Raw genomic sequence first — 17685 nt, forward strand, 5'->3', positions numbered from 1 at the left:
CCAAGAGAGCTTCAATTTCTGACTGGTGCCTTGCTAGAAATGGCTCTAGAAGGCCGGGCTCAGGAAGGACATTCACCTGGTGTGGCCTTTCCAGGACAGTGGTTCAGTCAGACTTTAACGTGGCTGCTCAGAGCTCCCAGAGGGAGCAGTACAAGAGCTGAAGATCTTTCTGGTGTCTGAAAATGTTGTCCTTTGCTTCACCCCCTCAAAGTGTTGTTTCATTAAATAATGTTCTTAGGAACACATGTCTTATTTTTAACAAGAGTATTATTACTATTATATTTCACTTTTTTAAGTTGTGTTATTATTTTTTAGTGTTATGAAGATTACACATCCATAAGTCATCTAGGAGATGCAGGCAAAACATAAAATTATAAGAAATGACATAAACATAATCTGAACCCCCACCACTGTTAATTACTGGGGACTATGGTAAACACTTTTTTAAATAGCTGTGTATATGTATACATATAAATATATTTGTATGCACACATATATGACTTTTGGGGATGTGACATTGATGTAATTGCCACTTTACCACTTAGGGATGGAGAGGCCAAATACAATGTATGTTTGTTCTCTGTATTGGTCAAATCAACAACCAAGTAATAACCAGTTCCTTAGTTAGTTTTCTGCTGCACTAACATAGGTTAACAGGAGTGTACCCTACTCATGATGAGACTAGGTAACTATCAGTAAAGGTTTTATATTCTACTTTAGAAATCTAAAAAAGAGAGGATGGGGGCAGGAAGGAAGGGAAAAAAGGAGAGAGGAAGGAAGGAAGCAAAAAATATCTTAAATTAGGGTTTCATTTTTCTCTAGTTATAAGAAATCTAGAAGCAGAAAATCCAGGGTTCGTCAGTAGCTCATGATGCAGTCAGGATCCAAAGCCCTTGTATGTTTACACTCAACCGTGCTAGTGTGCTCATCCACTAGTCATTCCAAGGTGACCACCTGACCTCCCAACATTATCCATGTTCCAGATCAGAAGGTGAAGATTTACGGGAAAAAGCAAAAATGTTCAAATGAGCTATACCTGTCCTCCTTTTAAGAGTTTTTCTGGAGGTCTTTTCCAGTAATTTCTGGTCACATCTCAGAATTGAGAATATTTTCTCCAAGAAAGAATGGAAAACATCAGTTTTTGTGGCTTGTATGCAAGAAGGGTAGGAGGCACATTAGGTAGGCAACTATCTCTACCAGAATAGCTAAGATGGAGTATTGTTTATATATGTAGGTATATGTATATGTACATATTCCCGAGAAACTTGATCTAAGAGAGAAAAATACAAAATGAGTAAAACTTTTATTTAGACAGAAAAGTCTGAATCTATAAGAGACTGATTTTAGAATTAAGTCTGTGAGAAATCCCAATGAAAAGAGAATTTTTTCATTTTCAATTCAGGTTAAGAAGTTGGGGAAGTGGGGACCCATGATGGGTATAAATAGTCCCTGCCCTAAAGGATCTCAGCCTAGGGACAGAGACATTTAAATAAATAATTTTAATATAATATAAAAATCCCTATTGCACTGATAAATGCATAAAGGACCATGGGAGGGGTGGGAGAGATTTGGAAAGGAATGAGTATAGAGGAGTCTACATATGCTCTAAACTCAACAGATAAGTAAAAGAACACAAAATAGATGAAATAAGGGAAAGAGCAATGGAGTAGTAAAATGCAATGTGTATCCAGTGCTGAATGGTCTTTTTAAAACACAGTGCAAAAGGTTGTGTAGCCCAGGTTTCTCTGACTTTGGTCTATGAATCATATGTATCACAAGTATGATACTCCACCCCCAGTGATTCTGATTCAGTTAAATCAAGAAACATGCTCTTCAAAATTTTTATGTACACTCAAGTTTGAGCACATGGTCTAACTTGATGGAAGAGAAACTGGGTCAAAGAGACTATCCAGGACACTATCAATTCTTTCTTGTATTACCTTCTTTTACCAGTCTAGCTATATTTCTAAGTTATGTTGATTTTTGACACCTTCTCAGACACTTCTCTTGGGCACCCTCTCACTAAGGTCCCTCATCTATTCCATGAAGCTAGCTTAAACAGAACAATACAAAGAAGTTGAAACCCTGGACTAGACTGTATCCATTTTTTTTGTGTGGAAGATGTCTTTGGTAATCTATTGAAACTATGAACCTCACAGCTAAAAATAGTGTTTTTAAATGTATAAAATAAAATATATAAAATGAAGTGAACCAATTATATTAAAATACAGTTATCAACATATTGAAAGAATGAAATACATTTGCACTACCATTATGAGCTTCTGCCTTAATGCAAGAGCCTAAATAAAGAGCCTAAATAGGCATAAACATATTAATACAAAGGTTATTGTTCCTTAGCTTGAATAAAAGCATTAACAGTAGCATTTTACAAAGCAACATAAATGACAGATCAAGCATGAAAGGATATATATATATATATAAACTAATATATATATATATATTTGTTTTCCTTCTAAGTTCTTGGACCTCCTGAAATCATACAAGTCTTTGTGGACTCCCCACTAAGAAATCCTCTCTAGGAGATTTTCTAGTTGAGTTGTCCTCACATGGGGCAATACTATGCATTTAAGAAGTGTGAGGAGGCAGTCTGGGTTATCACAATATTTGGGAGCATGCTATTAGTCATTAGCAGAGAGGAGGGCCAGGAATGCTGGATGGCTGCAGTGTTATGGGGAAGTCCCATACAACAAAGCATTGTGCTGTCCTGCATGATTTATAATGTCCTGCCATATATGCATGGAGGTGAAAATCTTCTCTATAATCACCTGAACCTAAAATCTACCTCCATTTTGCATGGGAACACAAAAATAGTATATGCTAAATTATCCAGGAATGGAAAGTGAGGGACAAACGTAAATTGTTTCTTTTAAACTTTACTAAGGATTGTTCATCATTTTGGAAAATTATGTCACCAATAGCAAGGCAATTAAAGGAATTGGAATCTCAAATAAGGAGTCACCTATATTTTGTATTTTTAGCTATTATATTCATGATGATTCTATGGATAGGATCTATATGTGGATGTGCATATGCGGGATTGTGAATGAATATTTAGTCTATTAAAATATCAATTATAAAACAAAATACAAAATAAGTAAACATAAATGATAAAGTGTAAAATAAAAATGTAAAGTAAAAATACTGATAATACTAACTTGAATATTGTTTCTTTTCTTAAATCCAACATTATAGATTATACTTAACATTTTCAGTAGATGTAAGCATGTGACTACTTTGTTACGTCTTCTAGGGTAGTCATATTCAGACATTTATTTACATATCAAAATGTTCATTATTTTTAATAACTTACTTTCATTTTATCAATACATTACATAGAAGTAATGGTATTATATTATTGCTTAGAAATTTTATATATTATTAAGTTATATTATCTATGTATTTATTTCATGAAGTAGAGAAGGCATAATGAAATATTTATCATTAAAAAATGTGGTCTGATATGGCTAGGAACCATTTGATCTAGTCCAAAACTTTCATAAACCTTTGCTAAAAGAACTATTAAAATATGGGCTTCTTTCCATAAGAAGAAAACTAAAGCTAGAGAGAAAATGTAGGATATGAGAACCAACAAGGAGCACAGAAATAGCTAAAAAATATGTTAGTAAATATCAAAAACTCAGTATAAATAAATACATAAATGTATGTTATGTTCAATTAAGAAATACATTAAAACTTTAAGCATAACAAAACCAGTAACAAAATGCAATCATTGAGGGAACAGGGGAGATGTATATACTAAAGAATAAAGAATGTCAAATCTGTATTGTTCTCAGCAAGAGGATAAAAATAAAAATAGACAAAAGATGGCAGCATGAGAAGTGAGATAGAAACGTCCTCTCAAAACCAGATATAATGTGACAATATAGCAAATACAACAACCCTAAAAGAGCGACAGGAAAGACTAGGACAGACTGGGGGAAAAGAGAAGACCTCACTGAAAAGGGTAAAGTAGCAAAGCCGCTATCAGCGAGACCCAAGCCCTTCCCCGATCCCAGCTAATGCACCAGTGGGAGGAAGAGTAAAGGAGCAGGGAGTGGATGGAGACCTAAGACTGCTGAACACCCAGACCTGGAGATTTGCTCTGGGAGCACAAACCTACATTACATGGTGCTCTGGAGATTAGTGGGGTTGAAAAGCTAAGACAGGCAAAATACTCAGAGACAATGAGATTCTAGCCACTCGTGGAAAACAGGTACCCACACCAGCTGCTTTGGGACAAAGAAAGGTGGGCACTCTGGGAGACTTCTCAACAGCAAGAGGGCCGCTAAAGGGGCAAGGATTGCACAGAGCTTGCTGCTCAGGAAAAAAGTGGACAAAATTGTCACATTGCACTCAGCCTAGCAGGTTGAGAATTTTAGGAGCTTCAGGAGCTCCATCCCCCTGGTTGGTAACACAGCCCCAAGGCCCCCCGCCATGATATGCAGCCTGCCACTCCTTCCTTTAGACTGCCACCAGCTCGCAAATCTGCTGCCCTCACCATTGCACCGGGCAAAGCAGGTGACCCTGCTTATGGCAGCTACAGGGACATAGCATAGGGGCTGCTCCCTGCATGCTCATCCCACTGGCCCTGGCAGTGGAGGCAGGCACTGCAGCCAGGAAACAGGAAAGAGCTCTTCCCTCCCAGAAGGCACAAGCACTTCTCACCTGCAGTGCCCTCCATCACTCAAAGGGCTGAGAGGCTCCAGAGAGTAGAGCTTCTGGACTTTAGAGGGTGCTGCCTAAACCAAGTTATTATTACAAATATTGATTTATAGCATCTTAATGTGCTGATGTACAGTGACTGTGAAGGGGTATGTGGGGGGGACTTGGTGAAGGGGGAGCCTAGTAAACATAATGTTCTTCATTTAATTGTAGATTAATGATACCAAAATAAATGAGTGAGTGAATGAATGAATGAATAAATAAATTTTAACTCTATGTTGCTTATATGTGGCACATCTAAACCATAACTGTGCAGAAAGTCTAAAAATAAAGGGATAAAAAATGACATATGCTAAATCAGACAAATATTTAAAAATTACCATAGCAAAAATTAAATGAGTCAAAATAGAATTTCAGGCAAAAAAATATTAATAAGATAGAGAGAGACACTGAATAATACTTAGAATGATCCACCAAGAAAAGATACCAATCTTCATCATGTATGTATATAACAGCATAAGCCTAAAAATATGTAAAACAGTATGTGACTGAATTGTTAGGACAAATGGACAAACACTCTCACTGGAGATTTTAAACTGAGAGCTCAAATGAAAAAAAATGATTAGCACAAACATTGAAAAGTTGAACAACAAAATTAACAACTTTGACCCAGTAAATATGAATAGATTTTTGCACCAAAGAGAAAATCTAGTCTTTTCAAATACACATTTTTTAAATGACCACATATTATGTCACCAAAGAGAGTTCAACAACTTAGAAAAAGCAACTGTTATATAAAACATGGTCTCTGCCAAAGATTTTTTTAAAAAAATGATTAGAATTCAAGAATAAAATGTGAATATAAAATGTTTTTAAAATTATATTAAGGGGATTAAAGATGGAAGCATGAGAGGTGAGACAGAGACCTCCTCTGAAAACCACATATAATACAAAAATATAATTTAATTCAAGTAATCCTGAAAGAGCAACAGGAAGGAATGTTTCACTAGACTGCATACACCTGTAGAAAAGGGCAGACCTCAGGGAATAGGGTAAAACACCAAAGCTGTGACCTGGCAGGGCCCAAGCCTTTACTCCACCCCAGCTCATGGGTAGGAGGAAGAGAAAGAGAGCGGGGAGGGAGTGGAGGCCTGGGACTGCTAAACACCTAGCCCTAGAGATCTGCTGTGGGGGCATGAACCTACATTGCATGGTGCTCTGGTGATTTAGTGCAGTTGGAAAGTTAAGACAGGTGGAATACCTGGAGAGATGGAGATTCCAGCTGCTTGTGGAAAATGGATTCATATCTGGCTGATCTGGGTGGGCAGTTTGAGAGATTTCCTAACATTGAGAGAGCTGCTAAAGAGACAAGTATTGCACAGAGCTTACTGCTCAGGAGAAAGGACAGGTAGACACAATTGTCCAGGGGCACTCTGCCCAGCAGGTTGGGAGCTTAAGCCATCTTCAGGTGCTCCGGCCCCTGGCTGGCTACACAGCTCCAAGGTCCCACACCATGATATGCAGCCTGCTGTGTCTTCCTCCCAGCTAGCCTGAACCTGGCTCATGCTCACAAACTAGCAAGCACTGCCCTGGCTTCAAGCCAGCCAGAGGGAAGCCCTGACTATGGCAGCTACAAACACTAAGTACAGAGGCTTACACCTGTGTGTTTGGCCTACTGGTTCTGGCAGTGGAGACAGGCATAGCATCTGGAAGAAGGAAACACCTCTTTCCTCCCCACAAGCACCAGCACAGCTCCCCTGCGACCCCTGACATTGCTCCAGGGGCTGAGAAGCTCCAGAAAATACAGCTTCTGTGCACTAGAGGACACCACAGACTAATTATGAAGTGTCAAAGGAAACTGGTTCAAAGCCAAAATATGAATACACCTGAGAAAGATTCAAATGAAATCAACTTCATGAATCTTCCTGAGAGATATTTTAAAATAAAAATCATTAACATGCTCATGGTGGCACAGAAAAATATTCAAAAACTCAGGAATGAATTTAGGATAGAGATCCAATCATTGAAGAACACAATGGAGGGCATTAAAAGCAGGTTGGATACAGTGGAGGAGACAATAAATGAAACAGAAATTAAGGAAGAGAAATACAAAGAAGCTGAGAGAAAAAAGGATCTCTAGGAATGAAAGAATACTGAGAGAACTGTCTGACTAATCCAAATGGAATAATATTCATAATATAAGGGTACTAGAAGAAGAGGAGAGAGAAAAAGAGATAGAAAGTGTCTTTGAGGATGTAATTGCTGAAAACTTTGCCAACATTGGGAAGGAGAAAGTCTCTCAAGCCATGGAGGTACACAGATCTCCCAACACAAGGGACAGAAGGAGGACAACACCAAGACATATAATAATTAAAATGGTAAAGATCAAGGATAAGGACAGAATATTAAAAGCAGCCAGAGAGAGAAATAAGATCACATACAAAGGAAAACCCATCAGGCTATCATCAGACTTCTCAGCAGAAACCTTACAGGTTAGAAGGGAGTGACATGATATATTTAATGCAATGAAGGGGAAGGGCCTCGAATCAAGAATAATTTATCCAGCAAGATTATCACTTAAATTTGAAAGAGGGATTAAACAATTTTCAGATAAGCAAAAGCTGAGAGAATTGAGCTCCCACAAACCATCTCTGAGGTGTATTTTGGAAGGACTACTATAGATGAAAGTATTTCTAAGGTCAAATACCTGTCACCAGAGGTAATAAAAAGGGATTGACAATGAGTACAGAATATGATACCTAATATATAACGAATGGAGGAGGAAGAAAAAGAGGGAAGAAAAAAAACCTTTAGATTGTGTTTGTAGGAGCATACTAAGTGAGTTAAGTTAACACTTAGATAGTAAGGAAGTTACCCTTGGACCTTCAGTAACCACAAATCTAAAACCTGCAATGGCAATAAGTACATACCTATTGATAATCACCCTAATGTAAATGGTCTGAATGCACCAATCAAAAGACATAGAGTCACTGAATGGATTAAAAAAAAGATCCGTCTATGTGCTGCCTACAAGAGACTCTCATTAAACCCAAGGACATACACAGACAAAAGTGAAGGGATGGAAAAAGAATTTCATGCAATTAATAAGGAGAAAAAAACAGGTATTGCAGCATTTGTATCAGACAAAATAGACTTCAAAACAACGAAAGTCACAAGATACAAAGAAGGATATTACATAATGATAAAGGGTCAATCCAACAAGAAGATATAACCATTATAAATATCTGTGCATCGAACACAAGAGCACCTACATATGTGAAAAAAATAAAAACAGAATTAAAAAGGGAAATAGAATGAAATGAATTCATTCTAGGAGACTTTAACACTCCATTTAGTCCAAAGGACAGATCAACCAGACAGAAAATAAGTAAGGAGGCACAGGCTTTGAACAACACATTAGTACAGATGGACCTAACAGACACTTAGAGAACTCTACACCCAAAAGCAGCAGGATACACATTCTTTTCAAATGCACATGGAACATTTTCCAGAATAGATCACATCCTAGGCCACAAAAAGAGCCTCAGTAAATTCAAAAGGATTGAAATTGTACCAACCAACATCTCAGATCACAAGGGTATAAAACTAGAAATAAATTTTACAAAGAAAACAAAAAGGCTCACACACACAAGAAAGTCCATTCTCTCCTCTTTTATTCACCATAGTACTGGAAGTCCCAGCCATGGCAATCAGACAACACAAAGAAATAAAAGGCATCCACATTGGTAAGGAAGAAGTCAAACTGTTACTGCTTGCAGATGATATGATGTTATACATAAAAATCACTGAAGGATGCACTTGAAAACTACTAGAGCTAATATCTAAATTCAGCAAAGTTACAAAGGATACAAAATCAATACACATAAATCTGTTGCTTTCCTTATACACTAATGATGAACTAGCAGAAAGAGAAATCATGAAAAGAATTCCATTCACAATTGCCTCAAAAAGAATAAAATACCTATGAATAAACCTAACCAAGGAAGTGAAAGACCTCTACCCTGAAAACTACAGGACACTCCTATGAGAGATTAAGGTGGATACTAATAAATGGAAATTCTTCCCATGCTCTTGGGTAGGAAGAATTAATATTGTTAAAATGGCCAACCTGCCTAAAACAATCTACAGATACAATGCAATCCTTAAGAAATACCAACAGCATTCTTCAACAAATTGGAACAGTTAGTTCAAAAAATCATACGGAACCACAAAAGACCCCAAATAGCCAAAGCAATCCTGAGAAGGAAAAATAAAGCGGGGTGGGAGGATCTCCCTTCTTCCCAACTTCAAGCTCTACTACAAAGCCACAGTAATCAAGACAATTTGGTACTGGCATAAGAACAGACCCACAGAACAGTGGAAGAGAATGGAGAGTCCAGATACTTACCCAAACATATATGGTCCATTAATATGTGATAAAAGAGCCATAGATATACAATGGGGAAAGGACAGCCCCTTCAAAAGCTGGTGGTGGCAAAACTGGACAATTACATGTAAGAGAATGAAACTGGATTACTGTCTAACTCCATACACAAAAGTAAACTCAAAATGGATCAGAGAACTGAATGTAAGTGATGAAACCATTAAACTCTTAGAAGAAAATATAGGCAAAACTATCTTGAATATAGACATGAGCAACTTCTTCATGAACATATCTCCATGGCAAGGGAAACAAAAGCATAAATGAACAAGTAGGACTATATGAAACTAAAAAGCTTTTGTACAACCAAGGACACCATTAGTAGAACAAAAAAGCATCCTACAGTATGGGATAATATATTCATAAATGACATATCCAATAAGGGGTTGACATACAAAATATACAAAGATCTCATGTACCTCAATAAACAAAAAGCAAATAATCCAATTAAAAAATGGGCAGAGGATCTGAACAGACACTTCTCCAAGGAAGAAATTCACATGGCCAACAGTCACACGAAAAGATGCTCCACATCACTAAACATCAGAGAAATGCAAATTAAAACCATAATGAGATATCACCTCACACCAGTTAGGATGGCCAATATCTGAAAGACAAACAACAAAACTATTGGTGAGGATGTGGAGAAAAGGGAACCCTCCTACACTGCTGGTGGGAATGTAAATTAGTTCAACATTGTGGAAAACAGTATGGAGGTTCTTCAAAAAACTAAAAATAGAAATACGATTTGACCCAGGAATTCCATTTCTAGGAATTTACCCTAAGAATGCAGGAGCCCAGTTTGAAAAAGACAGATGCGCCCCTATGTTTATCACAGCACTATTTACAATAGCCAAGAAATGGAAACAACCTAAGTGTCCATCAGTAGATGAATGGATAAAGAAGAGGTGGTACATATACACAATGGAATATTATTCAGCCATAAGAGATAACAAATCACTACCATTTGCAACAACATGGATGGAGCTAGAGGGTATTATGTTCAGTGAAATAAGCCAGGTAGAGAAAGACAAGTATCAAATAATTTCACTCATCTTTGGAGTATAAGAACAAAGCCAAAACTGAAGGAACATAGCAGCAGCAGATTCACAGAACCCAAGAATGGACTAACAGTTATGAAAGGGAAAGGGACTGGGGAGGATGGGTGGGAAGAGAGGGATAAGGGGAAAAGGGGGCATTATGATTAGAACACATAATGTAGAGGATGGCATGGGGAAGGCAGTATATATAGCACAGAAAAGACAAGAAGTGATTCTATAGCATCTTACTAGGTTGGTAGACAGTGACTTTAATGGGGTATAAGGTGGGGACTGGATAAGGAGAGGAATCTAGTAACCACAATGTTGTTCATTTAAGTGTATGTTAATGATACCAAAAAAAATAAACATAATTTAAAAAATAAATAAATAAATAAAATGTCTGGAAAGAAAAAAATTCCACTCCTAAATAACTCTGGATTATAGAGAAAATCAAAACAGAAATTAAAACACTTGAATGAACTGAATGGCACTGAATGCATTACTCATAGGGCCCTCAGGAAGTACTTGTTAAATGAGAAAACTAGTATCCAGAGTGTTTGACTCCCAGCTGATGACTTCCAACTGTCATTATGAGGAATATCAAAACAAAAGGTTTGAAAACAGTATATAAAAATGAAGGAACAACCGAGAGGAGCCAAGATGGTGACATGAATAGAGCAGTGGAAATCGCCTCCCAAAACCATATCTATTTTTGAAAATACAACAAATACAACTCTTCCTAAAAGAGAGACCAGAAGACACAGGACAACAGCCAGACTACATCCAGACCTGCAAGAACCCAGCGCCTCGTGAACGGTTTAAGATACAAGCCCCGGCCCAGAGGGACCCGAGCGCCCCTCACCCCAGCTCCCAGCAGGAGGAGAGGAGTTGGAGCGGGGAGGGAGAGGGAGTCCAGGACTGCTAAACACCCAGCCCTAGCCATCCACACCAGAGTGCAGACACACAGTGTGTGCGTGGGGTACTGGAAACTAGGGAAAGAGGACAGTATGCACTGTGAGCGGGTCCCTGCAGCTAGTGCCCCTGGGACAAAGAAAAGCGAGTGCTTTTTGAAAGTCTTAAAGGGACAGTGACCCCACCGCTGGATGGAAGCATCCTGGGACATGTAGCCCATCAGCTGGGAATCCCAGGGAACTCTGGGCACCCTAACCCCCTTGGCAGCAGCACAGCTTTGAGGCCCCTCATGGAGATAAACAGTCTCCCAGCCATTTCCCCTCTGACGCGGCTCTGCCATATCAGAGCACCAGTCCAAGGCAGGCCATGACCATAGCAACCTCAGACCTTAACTCCACAACAACAGGGGAGCTTAACTCCACAGCGGCCGGGCAAGAATCAGAAAGCCCTGTCTGCATGCAGCTGCCCAGCACAAGCTGCTAGAGGTCGCTGTTCTCCCAGGAGAGGAAGGCCACAAACCAGCAAGAAGGGATGTTCTCCCAGCCGTCACATGCACCAGCTCTGCAAACTCTCTATTATGATAAAAAGGCAGAACAATTTGATACAGAACAAAATCACAGAGTCAACCCCTGAGAAGGAGATAGACCTACCCAGTCTTCCTGAAAAAGAATTCAAAATAAAGGTCATAACCATGCTGACAGAGCTGCAGAGAAATACACAATAGCTAAGGGATGATGTCCGGAGGGAGATTACAGAAATGAAACAATCTCTGGAAGGATTTATAAGAAGAATGGATAAAATGCAAGAAGCCATTGATGGAATAGAAACCAAAGAACAGGAATGCATAGAAGCTGATGCAGAGAGAGATAAAAGGATCTCCAGGAATGACACAATATTAAGAGAACTGTGTGACCAACTCAAATGGAACAATATCTGCATTTTAGGGGTACCAGAAAAAGAAGAGAGAGAAAAAGGGATACAAAGTGTCTTTGAAGAAATAATTGCTGAAAACTTCCACAAACTGGGGGAGGAAATAATTGATCAGACCACAGAAGTCCACACAACTCCCAACAGAAGGGACCCAAGGAGAAAAACACCAAGACACATAATAATTAAAATGGCAAAGATCAAGGATGAGGACAGAGTTTTAAAGGCAGCTAGAGAGAGGAAAAAGGTCACCTACAAAGGAAGAACCATCAGGCTATTATCAGACATCTCAACAGAAAACTTAAAGCCAGAAGACAATGGCATGATATATTTATTGCAATGGAACAGAAGGGCCTTGAATGAAGAATACTGTATCCAGCGCGATTATCATTTAAACATGAGGGAAGGATTAAACAATTCCCAGACAAGCAAAAGTTGAGGGAATTTGACTCCCACAAACCACCTCTACAGGGTATTTTAGAGGGACTACTCTAGATGGGAGCACTCCTAAGACTAAATAGATGTCACCAGAGAAACTGAAATTACAGCAAAGATAGCAGATCAACCAAATACTAACTAAAGGCAAAAAATAAAATCAACTACCGACAAAAGCAGTTAAAGGAAACACAAAAGAGCACAGAATAAAACAAGCAACGTATAAAGAATGGAGGAGGAGGAATAAGAAGGAAGAGAAATAAAGAATCAGAAGACAGTGTTTATAACAGCTCAATAAGCAAGTTAAGTTAGACAGTGAGATACTAAAGAGGCTAACTTTGAACCTTTCGTAACCACAAATCTAAAGCCTGCAATGGCCATAAGTACATTTCTTTCAACAGTCACCCTAAATGTAAATGGACTGAATACACCAATCAAAAGACACAGAGTAATAGAATGGAAAAAAAGGAAGACACATCTTTATGCTGCTTACAAGAGACCCATCTGAAACCCAATGACATGCACAGACTAAAAGTCAAGGAATGGAAAAAGATATTTCATGCAAACAATAGGGAGAAAAAAGCAGGAGTTGCAGTACTAGACAAAATAGACTTCAAAACAAAAAAAGTAACAAGAGATAAAGAAGGACATTACAAAATGATAAAGGGCTCAGTCCAACAAGAGGCTATGACCATTATAAATATATATGCACCCAACACAGGAGCACCAGCATATGTGAAACAAATACTAACAGAACTAAAGGAAGGAATAGAATGCAATGCATTCATTTTAGGAGACTTCAACACGCCACTCACTCCAAAGGATAGATTCACCAGACAGAAAATAAGTAAGGACATGGAGGCACTGAACAACACATTAGAACAGATGGACCTAATACACATTTATAGAACTCTACATCCAAATGCAACAGGAAACACATTCTTCTCAAGTGCACATGGAACATTCTCCAGAATAGACCACATACTAGGCCACAAAAAGACCCTCAGTAAATTCCAGAAGATTGAAATCCTACCAACCAACTTTTCAGACCACAAAGGTATAAAACTAGAAATAAATTATACAAAGAAAACAAAAAGGCTCACAAACACATGGAGGCTTAACAACATGCTCCTAAATAATCAATGGATCAATGAACAAATTAAAGTAGACATCAAGGAATATATGGAAACAAATGACAACAACAACACAAAGCCCCAACTTCTGTGGGATGTAGTGAAACCAGTTTTAAGAGGAAAGTATATAGGGATCCAGGCACACCTGAAGAAGGAAGAACAATCCCAAATGAATAGTCTAACATCACAATTATCAAAACTGGAAAAAGAAGAACAAATGAGGCATAAAGTCAGCAAAATGATGGACATAATAAAGATCAGAGAAGAAATTAAAAAATTGAGAAGAATAAAACAATAGAAAAAATCAATGGAACCAAGAGCTGGTTCTTTGAGAAAATAAAAAAATAGATAAGCCTCTAGCCAGACTTATTAAGAGAAAAAGAGAATTGACACACATCAACAGAATCAGAAATGAGACAGGAAACATCACGACAGACTCCACAGAAATACAAAGAATTATTAAAGACTACTATGAAAACCTATATGCCAACAAGCTGGAAAACTTAGGAGAAATGGACAACTTCCTAGAAAAATACAACCTTCCAAGATTGACCAAGGAAGAAACACAACAGTTAAACAAACCAATTATGAGCAAAGAAATTGAATAGGTAATCAAAAAACTATGCAAGAACAAAACCCCCGGGACAGATGGATTTACCTCTGCATTTTATCAGACATACAAAGAAGACATAATACCCATTTTCGTTTAAGTTTTCCAAAAAAATAGAAGAGGAGGGAATACTCCCAAACTCATTCTATGAAGCTAACATAACCTAATACCAAAACCAGGCAAAGACCCACCAAAAAAGAAAATTACAGACCAATATCCTGATGAATATAGATACAAAAATACTCAACAAAATATTAGCAAACCGAATTCAAAAATATATCAAAAGGATCATACACCATGACCAAGTGGAATTCATCCCAGGGATGCAAGGATGGTACAACATTTAAAAATCCATCAACATCATCCACCACATAAACAAAAAGAAGGACAAAAATCACATGATCAAATCCATAGATGCTGGAAAGGCATTCAACAAAATCCAACATCCATTCATGATAAAAACTCTCAGCAAAATGGGTATAGATGACAAGTACCTCAACATAATAACGGCCATATATGGTAAACCCACAGCTAAAATCATACTGAACAGTGAGAAGCTGAAAGCTTTTCCTTTGAGATCGGGAACAAGACAGGGATGCCCACTCTCCCCACTGTTATTTAACATAGTACTGGAAGTCCTACCCTGGCAATCAGAAAAAACAAAGATATACAAGGAATCCAGATTGGTAAAGAAGAAGTTAAACTGTCACTATCTGCACATGACATGATATTGTATATAAAAATCTGTAAAGACTCCACTCCAAAACTATTAGAACTAAAATCAGAATACAGCAAAGTTGCAGGATACAAAATTAATACACAGAAATCTGAGGCTTTCATATATACTAACAATGAACTAATGGAATGAGAAATCAGGAAAACAATTCCATTCACAATTGCATCAAAAAGAATAAAGTACATAGGAATAAACCTAACCAACGAAGTGAAACACATATACCCTGAAAACTATAAGACACTCTTAAGAGAAATTAAAGAGGACACTAACAAATGGAAACTCATCCCATGCTCTTTGCTAGGAAGAATTAATATTGTCAAAATGGCCATCCTGCCCAAAGCAATACACAGATTCAATGCAATCCCTATCAAATACCAACAGCATTCTTCAACGAACTGGAACAAAGAGTTCTAAAATTCATATGGAAACACCAAAGACACTGAATAGCCAAAGCAATCCTGAGAAGGAAGAATAAAGTGGGGCGGATCTCACTCCCCAACTTCAAGCTCTACTACAAAGCCATAGTAATGAAGACAATTTGGTACTGGCACAAGAACAGAGCCACAGACCAGTGGAACAGCTTAGAGTCTCCAGACATTAACCCTAACATATATGGTCAATTAATATATGATGAAGGAGCCATGGACATACAATGGGAAAATGACAGTCTCTTCAACAGATGGTGCTGGCAAAACTGGACAGTTACATGTAGGAGAATGAAACTGTATCACTGTCTAACCCCGTACATAAAAGTAAATTCAAACTGGATCAAAGACCTGAATGTAAGTCATGAAACCAAAAAACTCTTAGAAAAAAACATAGGCAATAATCTCAATAACATAAATATGAGTGACTCCTTCATGAACATATCTCCCCAGGCAAGGAAAACAAAAGCAAAAATGAATGAGTGGGACTACATCAAGCTGAAAAGCTTCTGAAGAGCAAAGGACACCATCAATAGCACAAAAAGGTATCCTACAGTAAGGGAGAATATATTCGTAAATGACAGTCCGATAAAGGCTTGACATCCCAAATATATAAAAAGCTCTCAGACCTCAACAAACAAAAAGCAAATAATCCAATTAAGAAATAGGCAGAGGAAATGAACAGACAATTCTCCAAAGAAGACATACAGATGGCCAACAAACACATGAAAAGATGCTCCACATCGCTAATCATCAGAGAAATGCAAATTAAAACCACAATGAGATATCACCTCACACCAGTAAGGATGGCTACCATCCAAAAGACAAACAACAACAAATGTTGGCGAGGTTGTGGAGAAAGGGAAACCCTCCTACACTGCTGGTGGGAATGCAAATTAGTTCAACCATTGTGGAAAGCAGTATGGAGGTTCCTCAAAAATCTCAAAATAGAAATACCATTTGACCCAGGAATTCCACTTCTAGGAATTTTCCCTAAGAATGCTGCAGCCCAGTTTGAAAAAGACAGATGCACCCCTATGTTTATCGCAGCACTATTTACAATAGCCAAGAAATGGAAGCAACCCAAGGTGTCCATCAGTAGATGAATGGATAAAGAAGAGGTGGTACATATATAAAATGAAATATTATTCAGCCATAAGAAGAAAACAAATCTTACAATTTGCAACAACATGGATGGAGCTAGAGGGTATTATGCTCAGCGAAATAAGCCTCACAGAGAAATACAAATACCAAATGATTTCACTCATATGTGGAGTATAAGAACAAAAAAAAAAACTGAAGGAAAAAAACAGCAGCAGAATCACAGAACCCAAGAAGGTTCTAACAGTTACCAAAGTGAAAGGGACTGGGGAGAACAGTAGGGTAGGGAGGGATAAGGGCGTGGAAGAAGAAAGGGGATATTATGATTAGCATGTATAATGTGGGAGGTAGGGGAAAGGGGAGGGCTGTGCAACACAGAGAAGACAAGTAGTGATTCTACATCTTACTACGCTGATCGACAGTGACTGTAATGGGGTTTGTGGTGGGGACTTGGTGAAGGGGAGAGCCTAGTAAACATCATATTCTTCCTGTTATTGTAGATTAATGATAAAATTTTTAAAAAAGCATTCTCCATAAAAAAAATGAAGGACCACGTAAACACTAAATAAAGATAAAATTTTTAATCTGTCTGTAAGATTGCAACAGATACTTAGGGTATCTAATAAAAGAAATGTTTTTAACATCTCACTCTAAATGTATTATTCCCTACCTATGTGGTAAATGGGCTAGAAAGAAATTTGGCAGATAAAGTAAGCAAACAAATATTCCAGGAGTAAAATATAAATGAGCCTTCATTAAGAGCACCAACTTTCATTAGCTTGAAGAAAATCAGAACTTTGTGTAGTATATAGAATACCTCCTAAACGTACCACTTATGAATATTAGCTTTAAGTTCTCCAATAAAGTATGTTGATGGAAGAAAGAAATATTCCTTATTTTGCTGTATCTATTTCAATTATTCTCTTGTAAAGTGAAAAGAAGAAATTACTTGAAAGAATAAAATTAAATGAAAACCCAATCAAGTGTTTTTTGTATCCTTTTCTGAACAAGTATTTTTTCCTCCTGAAAAGGGACAATTTTTAACACCAAGTATATCATTTATAGAACTTTACCTTCATCTCTCTGTGTACCATTCAATGGAAAATTACTGCAATCACCTTTACAATCCAAGTCTAGAAAAATTTCATCTACAGTGTACAAATGTAATTTTTAAGAATAGGTTAAGCAAGCATTTTTAAGGATTAACTCAGTGCTTTACTTAGTGTTACTGTTGCACTGTAG

The sequence above is a fragment of the Manis javanica genome, chromosome 9 (genome assembly GCF_040802235.1).
Source record: "Manis javanica isolate MJ-LG chromosome 9, MJ_LKY, whole genome shotgun sequence".
NCBI classification, from domain to species: domain Eukaryota; kingdom Metazoa; phylum Chordata; class Mammalia; order Pholidota; family Manidae; genus Manis; species Manis javanica.